This window comes from Lepeophtheirus salmonis, chromosome 3 (assembly GCF_016086655.4).
Source record: "Lepeophtheirus salmonis chromosome 3, UVic_Lsal_1.4, whole genome shotgun sequence".
Classification (NCBI taxonomy): Eukaryota; Metazoa; Arthropoda; class Copepoda; order Siphonostomatoida; family Caligidae; genus Lepeophtheirus; species Lepeophtheirus salmonis.
Window position 1 is genome coordinate 50,579,281 of NC_052133.2, and position 18,099 is coordinate 50,597,379.

An 18,099-nucleotide genomic window follows, 5' to 3' on the forward strand; every position below is an offset into this window, starting at 1 on the left:
TAGTGTAAACATATCTGTAATTGCACATCTATGAGATAAAGTGATGATACGGGATGTAAAAAAATTATCTAAGAAACGTCTGTAATGATACCAAGTCTTTGGATTTTACATTCGTAGTTCTCGTTATCTCCCAATGAAGAAAAAAACGACACAAACCTGGCTTGCACCTTTTCTAAGTAATCAATCAAGTAGTTTCTTGAAGGATTCCAGATCTCAGATCCGTACATTAAAATCGGGAGGAATAAGATGGACAACATTCTTTTCAATTTTTTTGTAACGAAGTAGATTATCTCGACATAGAAACCGTCTGTAATGATCCCAAGAACGTCGTTTGAAAGAGGCAAATCGTTTAATTTCATTCTCAAAAAAAAAAAAAAAAATGTGTAAGAGGAAAAAATGGCAAGATTCTTTTAAACTGATGTATTATCTATCACCAATATAATATATAGAATGATACAAGAAAAGTAAAGAAACACGACAGAATTCCAATGAAAAAGTTATAATCCCTTGAATATTTAACTACGATTGTAATAAATGATAATTGTCTTTATTGATATTTATCAAAGAATATGAATATTAAAACTCTGTATATTCATTCATTTCAATTTAGAATGAGAATTCGGCTCCAACTTTATTAACTTGTAAAATAAATATTGATGTAAATTTCTTTGTCAATGTTTAATTACTCAATTAATTTATTTATTGAATAAATGTAAATTCACATTTAATGACGACAGAAACAGTTTTATTAATAAACAAAATACACTTCAAAATAAGCTATATTAATTGTACTTTTATTGGTAAGAATTTCAACAAATTCTTCCCTTGTTTATCTTTTTTTATCGTAAATTGGATATCAAAATTTGTGTCTTGATACACTCATTCCAGAGATGTAATTTATTTTAAAATCAAACATAATTAGATTTCTCATCAAAAGCTAGAGGATATGTTAAATGACGTTTTTCCAGATTGCATCTGGTTCGGACTTTGAGATGAGTTATGACATATTTATTGAATATATGAAAAAAAATATATCAAAGTGGCATGTCTCAAAAAATATTTTTTTTCTAAAAACGGTATCAATCGATCCGCAAGGTTAACAATCTGTGCTGGTTCTCACCTGCGATGGACGATCCAAGCAAAACGTTTATTTAATAAAATCCAATTTATTTTACTAAGTTTTTCATTTTTCCCAATTTTTGCAAAAATTTTGAATTGCAATTGTAGTGGCTGACTTAACCAATGTTATACACATTTTTGCAATTGTAATACGTTTTCCATAGTTAAATCCTTAACTACTTGGCCACGACTGCTGTCTCAAACATTGATATCATTAACGTTGATTAAATTTGTGTACATAAATATTTTTTTCATCGTAAATTTGTAAGCTCGCATGAACAAATATCCCTTTTTATTTACACGCGTGATTGCAGTGTTGTGTGCTACCCTTGCAACCTTTGCACCTTCCCTACTTGCATCCGTCAAATTAGCCTGTATGGCATGGAAGTACGGAAGGATATGATTACCCATTTCCATCAGGCTGGGATTTGTGCCTTTTACATTTCAATTTACAGCACGAATTATGTTCTTCTTTTTTTTTTTTTTTGCATGTATCACGCAATAACCGCCTCAAAGTTCCTCCAAATATTCCAAACCTTTGGTTGGAGGAATGAGGACAGGCTGAGTATTGTATTTCTAAACACTTATATGTACCTGCTTAAGCCTATTGGGAATCATTTTATGCAGGACCCGGGTCAGGTGTGGCAGTACTGTAATAGGTATGAAATCCCCATCTCTGTTAGCTCCTCCTTCTTCTGGATGAAGGAGGTATTCCTACAGAAAAGCTCTTAGGGGATTTCCCCAGTGGGAAGTATTCTGTTCATAAATTTAGTAATCACCATCATTAATGAATACAATTATAGGTTTACCTGAAATACTCTAATTATATTTACACAGTATAAACCCTTTATTTATAGTGAATATAGTTCAAATATAATGTTCATATTTGAGGTTACAATATTAAAAATAGATTTTTTTTCTTTCTTCTTTTTAATTTATAGCAAAATTTTAGCTTGGATTGAAACCCGGGACCTCTTACAGTTAAAGGATGAAAGGCAGAGAGTTGATTATTAAAGAAACAAGCCTGTGTTCTCGCTATGAATGGGCCTTCCCTCTCCTGCAACGGGGTTTCTATTTTTAAAATTTTGTCCCTTATGGGATGGATATTTATTTGGTAATTTAAAAGATATTTTCGACCCCTATTGATTTTATTCATCAAACTCATGCTTCCCCATATAGTCTCCCCTGCCTTTCTTTAAATATTTTTCATGGACACACAATACAATCAGTTATATATGTACAAATAAGGTGAATAAAATAAAATATGAAATTGTATATAAAATAAACGCAAAATATATATAAAGTTATTTAATTTGATTTAGTTCATTAAAAAAATATTCATAATAACACGGCTATGGCCTTGGCATGTCTGAAAGTAGTTAAAGCACTTAAGTCCATCCATGAAGTAAAATTGTGATGAAATCCGTTGAACACTAAAATATTTGTGTTGGATGTCCAAAGTGGTTTTGTATTCAATCATAATCCATTATCCATAAAGGTTAGTAAGGTTCCTTGGTAGTAACAGAGCCGGCCATTATCTGAACAACAGGGGCGAATTCCAAGTCTATTTCGTTCGTGGATCTAGTCAACAGGAATGAAAAATTCGTCGATAACCCTGCTGATATGAATCGAACCCCTCTGTGTCCATTTTCGCATAGAGGGTTTGTGGGTTCTAGTCACTCGCAGAGCACGCGAGACCTCGAATCTGGTTGTTTGAATTTTGATTATCGGAGGGTTGAACCTACATGCCTCCTGTATAATTTTATCCAAACTTTATCTTAAAGCCCAAGCTTTACCATTTGCAAAGGTCGGAATAGAGATCAAAAGCTCTTTGAGCCCTAATCCTCCGTCAGCCAACTGTACATGGTAGAAAGCCCCTTGGGCGTATCATTGGACAGCTTCACCCACTCTGTGACAGAGCGTCATATAAAAAGGTCGCATCCTTTGATATCTCTGAACCAACACTTCCTGTTTGTGAGTGGGTATAGGAGACAAGGGATGACATGGTCCCTGCGCCAATGAACCTTTGAAAGGTGCTCAATTTACTAGCCTCTAAGTTCCTAATCCCATCTTTTCTCTTGTTGAAGAGGTCCCCATATTGTACCTATAATGACGAGTATTGTATACTTAAATATTTATACATTTCATTTACAGCCATAGGTGTAAGTTTTTAAAATTGATGGCAATCTTGGAGCCTGTGTCGATAAATTTTTGCTTTGTTTTTGAATTTGGTCAAAGGTGAAGGGCACTTTTATAATTGGCGTTAAGAAACCTCCCTACATTGACCTAAGAACAAGTTCCATATTTTTTGGAGGCTCTGTGTATCCACAGCCAGCGGTATTGCGTCGTCGGCAAAGACTTTTATTTCAGGGCCTAATTAGTATGACAGTATTATTAGTTTTGGCCAGACACCAATCAAGGACAAAAATGAACAAGAAAGAGGAAGCAGTTCATCTTGAAGTTGCCAATTCTGGCAATACCTCTCATATCTATCAAACACTCCTTGCAATCAAGAAGCATCAACTAGCACCAAATGAGTGCATTAGGAGAAAGACAAGAAACTCTGGAGTATGCAATGTTTATGGAAGAGACTGTTCTTTCGGGATAATATCTCTATGACAAACTCTCATTAGAATCATTGCCTGGGCTAGCTAGTGCAAAAAAACTGAATTTCGTTCTCGTCTGACCAATTTGTGATGTCTATATCAACAAAAATAAATTAGTATATATATTTAGTTGTATTTTAGTGAAAAAATTATTTCACAAATATCCAAAGGATACTTCTGAAACGTAAATAGTTTTCTTTTGACACAGTTCACCTTGTTCAAGTGATACAAAGCTCAAGAAAGAGTTTTCTAAAATCTTATCCCTGAACGTATATCAATATCGTATGCAAATTGAAAACATTATGGGAAAATCTCTGCTATATATGTTTTCTGGAGGATCTTTACACCAGCAAGGAATAGTATTTGTATTATAAATATCCGAGGTAGCTTGCAAGAATATTGCAATCAAGATGAACTCCATGGAGATCCTCAGAGAACATTTTTGTCCTTGATTGGGCATCAGTAATCCTATGACAAAGGGCTTGATACACTTACAACAGGTGCTGTAAGAAAATCCTTAAAGTTACTCTTGGTCAACGTCTACCTGGCCTCAAGGATTGGCTCGCCAGGGCCACGTTTAACTCCAACGAGACGGCCAAGGGTTTTTATACTGAGGAAAAAGACCCTCAAGTTTCAATCCAGGCCAAAAATTTGGTAAATAAGGTCTTGAGCAAGATTATTTAATTTTAGTATTTTAATTTTGCAGTTAGATAATAATGATTATCTCGAGTTGCTCAAGACCAATACTGAAAGTTTCATTGGGCACATATACTTGTATAGAAATTTAAATAACTTTTATATATATTAATAATTCACAATTTTATTAAGATAGGGTATTGAAGATGATGTGGAAATTTTCAAGGTCTTGCCCCCCACTCTCAAATGAGTAATAATCCAAGGACTCCTGTAAGCAGGACAGCACGCTGCACTCACGTGTTTCCAATATGGGTCTTTGTTAATTCTATATGGAAGGGTATTGAAACAAAATAAAGAGTTTTTAAAAATATTTTGGCAGGGAAAATCATCAAAATATTAAAATGAGGCTATATATTTCTAATAGAAGTGGTATTTTATTAGTGCTTTCATCAAAATAAACATTAAAAACATATAAAAAAGAAAAGTCACTATCAAAAAGTACACAGAGGGTACAAATCTACAAGTCAGTAGATATTGATTGAAATTCAGCTTTTTTTCTATGAGCTTCTGAATTCTTAGCTGACATTCTCCTTTTTTGTTAAAAATCAGATGTCATCATTCAGTTTAACACTTAAATTTTAACCCATGACATTAAACAAAGCGAATGAGATTCTTTGAAAAATAGCTGACCAGGAATGTCCTTCCTCGCACTGGCGATAATGTCAGAGTTTAAACTTTTTTGCATCCTGAATATGACAACAAATGAAGCTCGAGGATTTGGGGCGCCAAGTAAACTTTCTTTCTACAGGAGTAGCTGTGAGTAGTTCTGTGAACAGAAGTTCCATAATTTCTCCAGACGTAAGGGCAGGGTCCTGTGTTAGGACCTCCGCCTCTTGGTCAGTGAGGCTTAAGGATAAATCCTCAATGAGAGTAGTGCCCGAATTCGAGGCAGTGGCTTCAAGATCATTCATGACCTTGGAGACCCTCATTTTGTAAGTGGTGTGGTGCCGTACTCTGACCAGGTCGGCATTTGTATCAAATGACACAAATAAAGGAGATTAAAGTAAATATTTTTTTTTTTCGTTTTCCAGATTGTTTATCAGACAATAAGAAATTCTATATAAAGCACATTATCTTTGATATTATATATTTGAAGGTGTGAAATTATTGAAACGATAAGATTTTATCTCCCTTATCCACCAAATTTGAGTAAAAAACTATCAAAAGACGACGATTAAACATCTCAAACCATGCCTGGAAAGATAAAGTAAAACAATTATTTAATATAAATCTAAAAAATAACAATATTATAAAATTACACAACACGGTAAAATTGTCTTGGGGTTAGACAACCTTACAACTTGTCTGTCTATTCCAAACCCGAGTTACAAATACAGGATAAACATAGGGCAATTATTTTGATTAACTTTTTTTTCGTAAGAACCGAATAATGTTGCGAAAAGAAAGTCACTTAGACACCCCGCAAATTATAAAGTTATCGGGGGCATAGTTTGGCAATTTAAGGTAGTTCTTACAAACATTAACGTTTTGATTCTCTGAAGGTACACTTCACTCAATTAGTGAGACTTCCTGGAAAGATCTACAGCTTTACAACGTGGGGATTTATCAATTCCATACATTTTACAAGATTTGAATATGTATCAATATGGAGTGCGACATTGCAGGAGACATCCATATTGTTCATATCTGACATGAAAATAGAAGCATCAGGGTTGGATTCAATTATATATTCTAAATAAAGCTTCAAATTATTATTTTCAATACAGTTTTTCTTATGCTGTTGAAATGCGAATTTTCCAAAGGCTTGGATCCTAAAACCACGAAGGCCACGTGACAAAAATCGTGAAGCCTTATCATAAACCTATACCTTTCTCTTTCTTTATCGGCGAAAAAGGAATTAAAACTATATATGACAATTATAAAATTAAGATTAATGTTAAAAAAGAATATAAATATTATATATTTTTTTCTTGTTACATGCATAATATTATATTTAATACATGTTAGAATTCTTCATAATAAAAGTATGTAATATTGAAATTGTAGGTCCTATGCATTTCAGAATAAATATACTTAAAAAAATTAACCTACCTTTTATATACGCCTTATATTTTACTGAAATGGAAAGGTGCAAAAATGATATCTTACATTTTGGAAGACATGATATAAAATTAATATAAGTTTATCTTTCATATCAATTTTACTTAATTTTGAATCAAACTTCGGCAATATCCATCACAATTATACATTTCAACAATTGAAATGTTTTTTTTTGGTTTTGATGATGATGATGGAATTATACTTTGACGTCTTGCATAATACTGAATCCGATGTTTGTTAATAATAATTTTCTAACTTGGAAGATAACATGATTTCAATATTCTAATATTGTAATATCAAGGATCAATATTGTCTATTCTTCCCATACCTTTATTAAAAAATGTATCATTCAAAGACACAAGTGATCTAGGATTGAATCATTTTCTTCAAATTTGAGCATTTGGTAAGTCATTCAAGCTTGATAAAAACTGAGTAAGATAATAAATTAATATTGTAACCATTTTTAACTAATACAACATTGGTTGGAAGGTAATAATTATGGAAGTGATAAAAAGCCTTGGTTGGACTAAGAATATAGTTGAGGATTAACATCAAAGTAGGTATCACTTGGCTATAAAATAGTCCGTATTTTTAAATGATGAATATTTAAAAAAATATTTAAGACTTTGTTGATTTGAAAGTTTTGTATCATATTTCATTGGAAAAATTTGTCGCACTTACCCACAAGAAAATTTAAAGCTCCTAATGATTACATATTTATAAAAAATCTTTGACATTTTGGATCTCAAAACCCGTCCATACGACATTCATTATTTGAAAATGATGCATATTTCCTTGCAAATATTAGGTATTGTTGTTCTGAAAGTTTTCTATAATAATTTATGGGAAAACTTTGTCTCACATGTCTATTTCAAGATACTAATTATTAAATATTTTTAAAAGATAATTGCTGTTGTCTATGTCAAGCCCCATTCATACAATAAGTCATTATTTTAAAATAATGAATATTTACATAGATATTCAAGATTTAGTTTTTTTGAAGGGTTTTGTATCAACATTGACGGGAAGATTTTGTCTCGACTACCTACACCAATATTTAATCATGCTAAAGATAAAATATTTATCGAAAATCGTTGTCGTTTTCGATCTCATGACCCGTTTATATCATGAAAAAATATATTAAAAAAATCTTTGCTGTTTTGATTTCAATAACCCTACATACAGCAGTGATTATTTTTAAATATTGAATATTATTTAGATATTTTAGATTTTGTTGTACTGAAGGTTTGTTTCATCATTGACAAGAAGATTTTGTATTACATACCTACCAAAACAATTTCTGATTCAAATGATCACATATTTTTCGAACTCACTGCTGTAAATGATCTCAAGACCCATTCATAAAATAAACTATTCTTTTTGAATATGCATATTTATTAAGATATACTTGATTTTGTTGTTTTAAAAGTTTTTTATCATTATTAATTGGAAGATTTTGTCTTGACTAGCTACCAAAACATTTAAAGATGACATTGTTTTTAAAATCTTTACTGTTTTGATCTCAAGACCTGTCATAAGACAGTCATTATTTTTAAATAATGAATATTACTTATATAATTTAAGTTTTGTTGTACTGAAGGTTTTGTATTTTCATTGATGTGAAGGTTTTGTCTTACATGCCTACCAAAACAATTTCATATTCTAATCATCACATATTTTCAAAAAATTACATTTCAACACGTCACTGACAATAATCATATCAATAAGTATGATATTTTATTAAACATACTGGCCTATTTGAATTCCTTCTTTACTTCCAAAAATTCAACTGTAATCAATTGAAGATGAAGTAGAATCAGTAATTAAACATCCTGCTAAAGTAGAATGTGAGGAGAATCATATTTGTAACAAACATGTTCAAAGTATAGCATGTAAAATTTTCAACAATATGGCATTAAATTACATTTCTGAGGGAAATGATGAATTCATGAGAAGAAGAAAATAATTGGATATCGATATAATAAATCAAGAGTCATAAAAAGTAAAAAAAATTAGCAGCGAGAAAGCCATTATTGCCAGAATTTCTACAATGCTTCAATAATTTGTATTGCTTGCATTAATGCTTAAACACAATAAAAAATAATTTGTTCTAATAAAAAATGTATTTCGAATCTGAAGCAAAAAGTGTATTTATTTAGTTTTTTTATTTATTTGACTAAGTAAATATAATCTACAGCATAGACAACTCTTCCTCGACCAGGACGAATAATTATGTCGCAGAGTATAGGATGAATTATGATAAAATCAAGTCTAAGAGGAGTCATCGTGGCACTAAATCCATGATAAGTTTTCGTAGCAAACAACTGAATAGTGTAGAATCAAGGATGATTATCATCAAAAGTCAGAATGATACCAGGTTAATGATAAGTCCTCTTACTACATAATTGAGGAGGAGATAGCTTATTATCGAGTCCACGACGAATCATAATGACATTTGGTACTTAAAATCCTGGTCTGAAAAAGAATAGTAGGGAAAACTTAATATATATAGATGTGAACTGCATTGAATCTATCTAACAACTTCACTGTATCTGATCTGTGGAGGTAATATTCCTGACAGTCTCGTGGAGAGGCTTGCACAGGCAGAGACCCGCATAACGCAGAGTAACAGAGGACGTGTATGGCAGATGAATAACCTTTTAATCTCCTTAATTGGGGACATCTCGCATGCCGACCTAGTCAGAGTAACGGCACCAAACCACTCACAAAATAGGGTCTCCAAGATCATGTATGGTCTTGAAGCCACTGCCTCTAATTCGGGCACTACCCACATTGAGGATTTATCCGTAAGCCTCACTGACCAAGAGGCGGAGGTCCTAACACAGGATCCTGCCCTTACGTCTGGAGAAATTATGGAGCTTCTGCTCACCACAAATGGCAACATGACTCGGGAGTAGATCCAAGTCATTTGGTCTTCTATGACTAACAAAGACATGGTGGCAAACCCATCAGGGCCTCCTGGGCATGCCGTGCATACCTCTAGCAATTCATCGGTGTTTGTGCCAGCCACAACAGAGGTCAACTACAATGTTTTTGAACCCCCATTGCGTGAGGCGACACAGTGTAGCTCAGCCAAGCGACAGGGCCTGTACCAAAAATTTTAAGTAAAAAGTCAGTGAGACTGTTAGCTAAAGATGGTGGTCACTCAGCAAATTCTAAATCATTAATGAATAATGAGGGGTTTTTCCTTTTCAAGGATAAATACCCACCTCCCATCCCTCCAAAAGCAAAGTCTGTGATCAGTTTAACAAGTGCAAATATCACTACAGACGTTGCTGTTGCTGAACCGGAAATTGAAACCATTGTTTTGGTTGTTCCGGAGGCGGGGGAGGGGCCTATAGGTATATTGAGTAGTCCAACACCAGCGGGCCCCCTACAGACAGATACCACCTTGTTACTTGAAATTCCACGTCTGATCCTGCTCCTTAATTCCCGACACCAAGGATGCCAGAGTGGAAAGCTTAGATCTGATAGAAAGAATAAAACTTATGAAATTTATGAGGACCAGCATAATAGACACAGGGGAGTCCCTCTCTAATGTTCCTGAGGTAATCGAGCAAGTGACCCCATACCAACTCAACCATAGGGACTTGAGAGTCTTGGAGAATGCGGCCAGTGGCGTGGATCTTGATTCTTTGATCCCTGAACTGCTGGCCGTTGTCACTGCTTCAATGACATCAGGTGGAAGTAGGAAGGAAAAGGTCCATTGTAGCGAGGGCTAACCTCGCCTCAGACCAATGAACCAGCTGGACCAAGTAAGCGGGAACAGCTCATAATATCGTTCACCCTCAAGTACCAGAGGGTCCTCGTAAAGGAGAACGACTACCTTATCTCATAAACCATATATTAAAATAAAAGTTGTTTGAAGGAGTTTGTCGTGAGCAAGGCAGGGCTGATACCTTACGTGGTATATTCTTACTTAACCATCTAGTCTATGCCAAAATTAGGGAACTTTACCTTCATAAAATCTCTCAAAAAAAAAAGTATCATACCAGCCAGATATGTTTATAAAATAAAAGATACAACATCAATTGAGTTGCTGTCAGACCTGGAGGTAGGCCCCACTTTTAACAAGCTCAAAAATATATATAGGGGAGATATCTATACAAAGAAAGCTGTTCACCAACCCCTGAAGAAAGACTTCGGAAAAACAATGTCTCCTGCCATTTATGGCAAAGTTACAACCAACCTAAAAAATATAAAAATGCCAGATACATTTTTGGAGGGATGGGCTGAAAATTTTTCACCCATCTCTAAGACAGACGACAGAAGCCCAACAGTTCTTGGGAGCGTCTGGTACGAGTTGCAGAAGGTACTTGCAGAGGATAAGGTCAAGAACTGGTTCCCATTCCGCGGGTGAAGGGTAGGACCCTCTTGGTATGAATGGGGGCAAGTTCTTCTCACTGGGAAACCCCCATCAAAGCTTCTTTGTGGGAATACATCCCTTATCCCCAAAAAGGAAGGGGCATTGGAGAAGGGGGATTTCTGTCCCATTACAGTCATGCTGCACGTAACCCAGGCCCTGCATAAAATCATTGCCCACAGGCTAAAGCAGGTACCCATCGACAAATGTCAAAAAGGGTTTCGTGAGGTAAACGTATGTTGGGAAAGCTCAATATGTATGTATGCCACGGCAACCCTACATGGAAAAGAGGCAATGAGGTCTAGGTCAGGTATCCTGCAAGGGGACCCTCTGTTAGGGTATTTGTTCAATTTTGTACTCGATTGGTGCCTGCCTAACACTAACAAGACTGTAATGAAGGGCTTCAAACTCTATAGGTTAGGCTCAGAAACAGTTAAGTACCTCATTTCCGTTGATGATGCAGTTCTGGTGGCTGAAGATTTACAGACCCTCCAAAAAATATGCCACATTTCCTGGGTCAGTTTAGGGAAGTTGGCTTTAACGTCAACTATAAAAAGTGTGCCTTCATCTACATTTACCACATCTCACTTCAAATCAGTATTTTATAGAAGGGGGCTCCAAGCTTGTTATTGATGGCAAAAAACTTACCCCTATGGCCGTAAATGAGACGTATAAGTACTTAGTTGTACAATAATCCTCATTAGGGGTACGATATGCCAACCTACTCGACAAACCAAGGGGTGGGATTAGGAACCTCGACGCCGGTAAATTAAGCACATTCCATAGGGCATTGGGCTCAGGGACTACCTCATCCCTCACATCCTTTACACACAAACATACGGGAAGTATCGATTCATACCTATATTTTTTTATGACGAGAACTTTATTCTAGTTGGTTAAGGTCCTTTTTGACATTACACCCCTATGTACATCAAATACATCGAAATGAAAGTCCTAACCACCTCCCACTGCATATACCGTATGGAACTTGTGGGGCCGGATAGGGCATAAGTCCCTATGTTTTTATGTTTTCCTCTTGGAAACTAAAAATAAGTCTGATTCCCCTCCCTTTTCCCCCAATTCAAACGTCGGTAATTATGGAAGGTAGAAAACAGGGCATACAACTTCTCAGTTTAAGAAAAAACTTTGAGTCCTCACCGTGACAGTTGCCTTAAAATTTATATGTACACACCCCGTTTTTCAATTATTTTAGATAAAATAAAACTTTCCCATTGTGGACTTTATCTATTTTACCCCTATCAGACATACAAGTGTAGCTGTTATTACTAGGGGGAAATTCTCTATTTTAGATATAATAAACTGTAACTTTTCCAATAAAGTGTCCCACATGTCGGCCTTCCTTTTCCACCTACAAAATAATTAACAAATTTAATTATCAGACAGGTTAAAGCATTAAACAATGGGTACTTACCCATATTTTTTTTTTAAATATTGCGCTAGTATACTGAACACTGTATTGTAGCCATAGCACTGATAAAAACAAACTTTTAGTTACAAATTCACAATCGTCTGCACTAAGGTTGCCGCAGATGGCGGGAGTAGCGTATATTCTTTCTATTCTTCGACTTACCACTCAGTTTTGGGTTGTATGAATTGATTTTAGCCGCCCTATATATGAATCACGGTGATAAACTCACACTAGCATCTATAGGTGTGTGCAGGGCCCGGTGCTAATTTGAAGGATGCACGTTGGGAAGGTGCAAAGGTAACAAGGGTAGCGCACAACACTCAAATAGTTCGTGCCAATCTGGAGGGATATTTGTTCATGCTACCTTACGACGTGGTCGTCCACCTGGCTCGTTTCCATCGATCTTCACAACTGGAGAAGCCTGTGTAAAAAAGGATTCAACAGGATCCAGAGAATTTGCCGATCACTGTACTAAAAGATTGGGTATGGCTGTTTTTCTTTTTAGAGGGTCAAGGTCAGAGAGGAGGTACCTGCATAAATCTCATGTCTTTTGAGTTTATGAAAATGGTTGAGGATCGTAATGGATCCTGAATCTTTTCCAAAAGTCACACAAGACTGAGGAGTCTATGGGTCCTGCTAAAATCATTATAAATGATAACCAAGCAAAGAAGCTCCTTAACCTTAATGCATTGAGGGAATCAGACTTTCCATGGAAGTCTGATTTCCTCTTTCATACTTGGGGTGGAGTGAAATTGCAAGTCACGATGAACTCTAAAGAGATCCTCAGGGAACAGATGCTCCTTGGGGGCATCAGTGATCCCTATGACAAAGGCTTGATACACTTACAACAGGTGATGTAAGAAAATCCTTCGTTACTATTAGTCATTGTGTACCTTGGCTTATGGAAAAGCTTGCTTGGGCTATGTCTCATTCCAACAAGACGGCCAAGGGTGTTTATACTGAGGAAAAATACCGTCGAGTTTTTATCCAGACCAAAGGTATTGTAAAAGAAACCTTGACCAAGATTATAAGTATTACTCATTGTATTTTTTAATTTAATTTTGAAGATAATAATGATTATCTCGAGTCGCTCAAGACCAATACCAAAAGTGTCATCGGGCTCATGTACGTGTATATAAATTTAAATAATTTTGATTTATACCAATAATTCACACTTTTATTGAGATAGGGATTGAAAATGATGAGGAAATATACAAACTCCTACCCACAACCTCAAGTGAGTAATAAGCATATAATATTCTAATTTAATTTGCCTTATTTTTAACATTTTTTCTCAGGCATCTGCGCGCAGCTTCCCTCTCCTCTTACGGGTGATAGTGGTGATAGTGGGAATTTTGTCACCACAACAGTGGTTAGCATATTTATTAATTTTATTTTTATATTTCTCAATATGTATTTTAATTTTAGAGTACGAGGGCTATCACAAATTCTGATAGGACTCACTTATCGGAATTATTCAACAGTGATGGAAAGGTAACAATAAACGAGTCCACTTGGCAGGAAGTACTAACAAACAAAAGGTTTGTCAACTTTGTTTTCCGATTTGAAGGCCGATCCCTCAACCGGAAGAAGGACAGGGTCAGGAAAATACTTACACATCATAATAAAAAATATATAATTAAAATAATAATGTCTACTTTATTGGTGAAGGATGGAGGAAATTACAGAAATTATAGGGGAAATAAATATGAATATATATTCATTATCAATATACATTTAATTTGATAACTTAACTTTAAAAAAAGTACTATAAAACTATAGATATATCCCATTTCAGTCACTTTTTTATTAAAATACAAAAAGGTCTATTTGTTATGGCCAGGAAGGGTTCAATAGTTAGTTGTAATATTCTTCGTATTTCATCTGGTTTATTGTTAAAATCCTCATCGACTGGGTTAATATTACAGATATCCTCACTTAATTCCATAGTAATAGTAATATATTTAACTATATCTTATGTATCAAATGAGTGTTTTCTATTTGTAGTACATAATAATAATAACATGTTCATTAAGAAAATTGACTTTTAATCCTGGATTCCTTGGAGATCACGCCGAAGGAAGGCCACTTCTGTAGGATAATTTGTTGATCTTCGGGTACCATGTCATCGAACACATAGAGTTGCGTGAATTTAGTTACAGATTTCAAAATGGAGTTAATCATATAAATAAGTAAAGTATTTTTTGAGTTTATTGTACAAACATTGATTTTTGTATACCTTTTTGCAAAATCATCGATATCTCATTAAATAATCAGCTGAGCGTCCAGAACAAGTTTATTAAATAGTTTAAATATTAAATTATACGTCTTTTTGAATAAATTAACTACATTTCTAAAACCTCTTATTAAACCTAAAATTGAAGAAAAAGTTGAAAATTAATGTTAAACTTAAAATGTTATGATTTGACTGGATCGAGTATTTGGACTAATTATATATTTTGAAGTAAAATTTGAATCTGGTAACCTTTTTCGTACATCTAAAACTTTAACACTTTTGTAAGCAAAGCTCTAAATTAAAACATTTTTTTCCCTTGATAAGAAGTCAATGTTTTGCCACTATTTACATAGATTAAGCTTGAAAATAGTGGCTTGTTTGGTAGCTTTAGTTCAGGAAATATTTCCGAGCACGATTCATAGTTCCTAAAATAGTCGTCCTATTTTTCTGAAGTGTATTACTCGGGATTAACTTGTTTTGGGATGACCTTTCCTCGCGATGAACTTGTAAATGAAAAGAGGGAGGTGAACTTTCGGGGGTAAGAAGAGCGCAGTGAACTTTCCGTAGTCGATCTTTCGGATACAATAGTCCATATGTATGATGCTCTTGGCTTCATTGACTATATTTCTAAATTTAAATTTATTTCTACCATTGAAGTCGATGAGTCTAGAAGAACATACTCCATCAAAAATTATTATGACTTTTTATGGTTCTGAAAGGATCGACTACGACCAGGAATTAACATATGTACTTGTAGAAGAAGTTATGCCTATATTTGAATTTAAAACTCCAGGCAATTTAATCAAAAGTAATACAAGCTTAGCATACAAAAAAGATTTATCATGCACAATTCTTCTATATAGTCTATAGATAAGGACAACAGTTTTCCCATAGCATGCATGTTACTAAAAACTTTAATGAGTACCTTCTCCTATGTTTTAGTTTTGATGTATTGTTCAGCTATAAAAGTTATTTTCTCTTGAAAATCCTCATCTTTATTTTCAATAGTATTTAGAATTGTTATAAACTGTTAGAGGTTTGATTCAAGTATCTAAAAATCTGTTCTTTCAAATTTATTGTATTCGTATGAAAAAAATATTGATAGATAATTGTAAATTTTTACTCGGTTCCTAATCTTTCCTAATATAATAACAACTTCCAAACCAATGCTGTATAGTAAAGAACGATTTACAATATTAATCCATGATCTTACTCAGTTTATATCAAGTTTGAAGGACTTACGTAATTTTCAAATTTGTCAGTCCTGAATCATTTTTGTCCTAAAACGGTATTGCCTTCAATAAAGGCATGAGAAGAGTTGACAACAAGGATCTTTGATATTAAATAAATAATTACCAAGTCCTCTAAACATTGAAATCATATTAGCCTCTTAATTCCCTTTTTCATTGCTATGAATGCATTATGTTAGTAGGATGTCAAAAAAAATTCCTTCGTCATCATCAAGGCCAAAAATAAAAGAAAAGAAAAAGACAACCCAAATTGCTTAAATGTATAATTGTGATGAAAATTTCCCGAAGTTTGATTAAAAGATTAAAGTTGATAATTCTGTATAGAAAAACGCGTGCAAGGAGGGGGAGGGGGGAAATATTTATGGAGGAGAAAAACTTATGGTTTATTAGCTAAATGTTTAATGAATATATACTACGTATAATTGACTTAGACGTTTTCTATCCGTTACAGTAGATTTGAAAACGTCACACTCCATGAAATTGTAATTCATTATGAACCATATTCTCAGAGTAATAACTAATGGAACGACAAAGTAGAATATTTCAAAATATATTTGAAATTCCAAGTTTAAAAAAGAAGGCTTAAATTGAAAATAATCTAAATACTAAAAAATAAACCATCATAAATTTATGTTAAATATACAAAATTAAACAATTACAATCATAATAATTAATAATAACAATAAATTATAAATACAGAATATGAAAATAATAGATTGCTCCAAATAATATCTTCTTGTTCTGATATTGGAATTCAGTTAAATATGTCATAACTTTAGATGCAAAAATCACAATAGGGTTAAACAAAAAGACAAATTACCCCTTTTTCTTCATGTGGAAGTTGCTATATACAATTGTGCAAAGCATAGATATATCTCTACCGATGAGATTCAATAATTATTTATAATAGTGTAAATATCAAAATCATAAAATTAGACATTAAATATAGTAATAAAAAAAATGTTAGAATTAAGGGCATCGTAAAAATTTAGAGCCAAATCTAATTTTGTTGTAATGTCCAGCGATATTACTCTTTATTATTAGCATCAAAAAAGATTTTTCCCTTTATTATGTATATATAACAACATATTACTATCATGAAGGAAACACACAGTTGCTAATTATAATGCTACACCCAATGCAACTACCCCCATTGTTGTTGCCATTTAAGGAGTTGCTGTTACCTTTTATGAGTTTTCTGAAAACCATTTTTTGGAGCTTATCAAACATAGTTAATCTTTCAGTGATAACGATAAATCACTACAGATGTGGACTTCCAAGTGCTAAAGGTCATCAAATGAGTAATAATTATAACAGAGCATTAGCTATGTGGAAAAATATTCTGACTAAAGTTAAAACAGAACATCTATAAATAGTAAGTGATACTTAAAATGCTTTTATTAAAAACGTAATTACGGGAAGAATTGCAACGCAATTACATGAAAAATAACCAACCTACATTTTGTTTATTACCACAAATTGTACGATTAATTTTGCATTAAAAAATGCACATGTTTATTACATCAATAGATATAAAAAAATGTTTATATCTATACGAATAAAAATTTTAAAATAAATAAAGGAATCAGATTTGGATATGTTAAAAATTCTTTTAGATACTTTAATTATAGAAATTATAAGTATCATAAATAATTATTGGGAGTTTCGGATCAGGATCCCCTATCACCTTCAGCTATTACTCCAAAACTCCTGATTCATTGTTGTCAAAAGGGTGTACTAACCACTTTCAATGAATCAATCTTGTCCATGTTACGCTACCGTAACAAAGGTTGCCAAGGGAAAAAAATTCTTTTTCGTTTTTTGGAAAATGTTTTTGGACAAGATGGAGACAAGAATATTTAAATGAATGAAGTATTAGCAGAAAATAGTTGACCTACTATACCAACTCAATCAAATAGGGTGATACAGTAATTCTAAAATCTGAATCATTAGAGAAAATTCGTGAAATTTAGCAAGGATTACTGAAGTCCATAAAAAACAGGAGCTTAATGCTAAGCACTAAGCTTAACAAATGGCAGAAAATTATTAGCCTCAAAAAGACAAATTGCTCTATTAGACTCTAACATTGCTGAAAAAGAAATGGTGGAATCTAAATTGACCAATCAATCTGGACGTGCTGAAATTGTGTCTTGACGAGGTTGATAGAGACCAAATATTTATAACCAGGATCTAGGAACGACCGAAGAGAAAGAAACGTGGACGAATAATACGGTATACAACTTATAATGAACACATAGACACATATTATTAGTAAATACCTAATGTAGACTACTCTGATAATATAAAGGATGTGCGGC

At 33.6% G+C, this 18,099-nt stretch overlaps 1 long non-coding RNA gene across 1 annotated transcript; it reads right to left on the reverse strand.

Moving 5' to 3' along the window:
* Window positions 1-2,553: 2,553 nt before the first annotated feature.
* Window positions 2,554-8,333, reverse strand: LOC121115335 (uncharacterized). The gene is made up of 3 exons (XR_005863469.2): window positions 8,233-8,333; window positions 6,811-6,910; window positions 2,554-6,733 (listed from the first exon to the last, which is right to left on the reverse strand). It is a non-coding gene; the product is annotated as an uncharacterized lncRNA (long non-coding RNA).
* Between the last annotated feature and the right edge of the window lie 9,766 nt (window positions 8,334-18,099).